This window comes from Juglans regia, chromosome 10, assembly GCF_001411555.2.
Source record: "Juglans regia cultivar Chandler chromosome 10, Walnut 2.0, whole genome shotgun sequence".
NCBI lineage: Eukaryota > Viridiplantae > Streptophyta > Magnoliopsida > Fagales > Juglandaceae > Juglans > Juglans regia.
The window spans coordinates 18,596,387-18,599,004 of record NC_049910.1 but is presented as its reverse complement, the minus strand read 5'-3'; positions in this window follow the sequence as shown (position 1 = coordinate 18,599,004).

Genomic DNA, 2,618 nt, shown 5'->3' with positions numbered 1-2,618 from the left:
CTACTGAAGCATGTCACCGTCCCAAGTATTACCAACCCATACATCTTTAACTTTTAATGAAGGTGTATCAACTACCCCCACCAAATTGCATAAAGTGCCATTTGAAAACCACCTATCAAACCAGAAAGACGAATTCCCCTCTCTCACTCTAACCTTGGAAGCCTCACATACATCCTGCATAACAGAGACAATAGAGCTCCAAATTCTCGAACTGTTATTTCGAGCTACCATCAACGAAGAATGTTGTCCTCTTCCGTACTTCGAAGCCATGAACCGAGTCCACAATGAATCCACTAACAAAATACGCCAAGCCAATTTCATATGCATCGCTTTTTGAATTTCTAGAAAATCCCTCAAACCCAACCCACCCTCTTCCGTTGGCTTGCTGATCCGAGACCACGCACACCACTTCATTTTTACTTTCCCATTCTTCTCTCCCCAAAAAAAAAAAGTGGCTAGAATTGAATTTATTTTTTTAAGCACAACTTGAGGGACGTTCATCACAGCCAAACAATGGGACGCCATACTAGTAAGAACATGTTTAAGTAGAACCACACGCCCCCCTTGCAACAAAAGCCTTTCCTTCCACCCCGCCACCTTAGCCCGAAATTTTGCAACCAAGTGATCAAGGTGAACAGCTTTTAAACGTCCACAAACCAGCGGTACCCCCAGATACATAACGGGAAAACTCCGAGATGCAAACCCCGTAAGACGTACCAACCCACGCTGCCTCGTAGCACTAATTTTTGGCGAGAAAAAAATTGCCGACTTCTCTTTACTAACCCGTTGGCTAGACCAACGCTCGTAACATGCTAAAGTATACCCCAACTGTCTTAGAGATCTTTTTTCGCCATTCAAAAAAATCAGAATATCATCCGCATATAACAGATGAGACACCAACGGTGCCCCTCTAGGATGATAATACTTCCCAATACGACCCTCGTCAAATTCTTTCCGAAGAAGCCTTGAGAACACTTCTTGCATCAAAATAAATAAATAAGGCGACAAAGGGTCACCTTGTCGTAGGCCTCTCCTGGACTTGAAAAAACCTTTATAAGCCCCATTCATCATCACCGAATACCAAGGGGACGCCACACATTCCTTCACCAAGCTACAAAATTTTTCTAAAAAGCCAAAGCTAGACAGAACATTTAATAAAAAATCCCAATGCACCCTATCATATGCCTTTGCCATATCCAACTTTACCATCACATTACCTCCAACTGTCTTCCTCTTCAACGCATGAATCATTTCTTGAGCAAGAGTTATGTTTTCAAAAATACTACGACCTGGAATAAATGCCCCCTGTTCAGCCGAAATTAGTCTAGGCAAAAAACCCGTCAACCGCTTCACCAAGAATTTCGAAAAAATCTTGTAAGCCACATAACATAGACTTATTGGCCTGAATTTCTAAAAACTCTTGGGATCCAAGACTTTTGGAATTAAAACAATATAAGACCCGAAGTATAGAACCTTGGTAACAGAGAACCCGCAAAAAAATCCCTTGCGGCCTCGACCACCTCTTCTTTCACAATATGCCAACAAGAAATATAAAAAGAAGAACCATACCCATCCGGACCAGGGCTACTATGTTCTGGAATCGAGAAAATGGCCTCCTTCACTTCTTCTTCCGAAGGCCTGCGGCACAAACAAGAGTTATCTTCCTCGGAGATTTCCAATCCCACAAGAGGAGAAAGATCTGCAAGTTCAATCTGCGGCATATCTGTAAGGAAATTAGTGAAATATTCCACCGCCCCCAAGTGCACCTTCTCTGCTGAATCCAACATAGTCCCATCTGCCAACCTCATATGCGAAATAACCGAACCACGCCTACGCTGTGATACAACCTCATGGAAAAACTTGGAATTCTGATCACCTTCTTTTAACCACTTATTCTTTGCTAATTGGGCTAGACGACTCTCCTCCCTCTTCTCCCAAATATCAATCTCCAATTTAGTGACAATATAATCGGCTTCAATTTCTTCTGAGAAATCGGATTGCAATTGGGCTTCCAGGACTGCCATCCTCGCTTCTAGCTCCTGCATATTAGTATCCACTCTCCCAAACACCGATTTATTCCATATCCTTAGCTCCATCTTAAGTCGCTTCAATTTTGCAGCCAACTTAACCATTCCCAAACCCAACGTAGGCTGTTTCCATGTCTCCTCTACCAACTTTTGAAATGAACCATGAGTACACCACATTTTTTGGAACCGGAACGAAGAAGGCCCTTACCTAGTATTAACAAGGGTTAAACGAATCACCATAGGACTATGGTCCGATGTCTTGCGTTTAATATACTCCATCTGCGCCAAGTTAAAACGATCCGAGAAGGCCACATTCATAAGAACGTAGTCAAGCCTCACCCACTTTCGTGCAACGCCCTCCTGCCCATTACACCATGAAAGAGGATTACCATGATAATTCAGCTCCACTAGACCATAGTGATCAATACACAAGTTAAAATCATCCACAGCTTGAGCAGCTCGGGGACAACCCCCTACAAGTTCCCGATCCTCTCGTATAATGTTAAAATCCCCCATAACAATCCATGGAGCTCCAGCAGCCCTACAACCAACCAGTTGCTCCCACAACTCTCTTCGATCCAACTGAATACA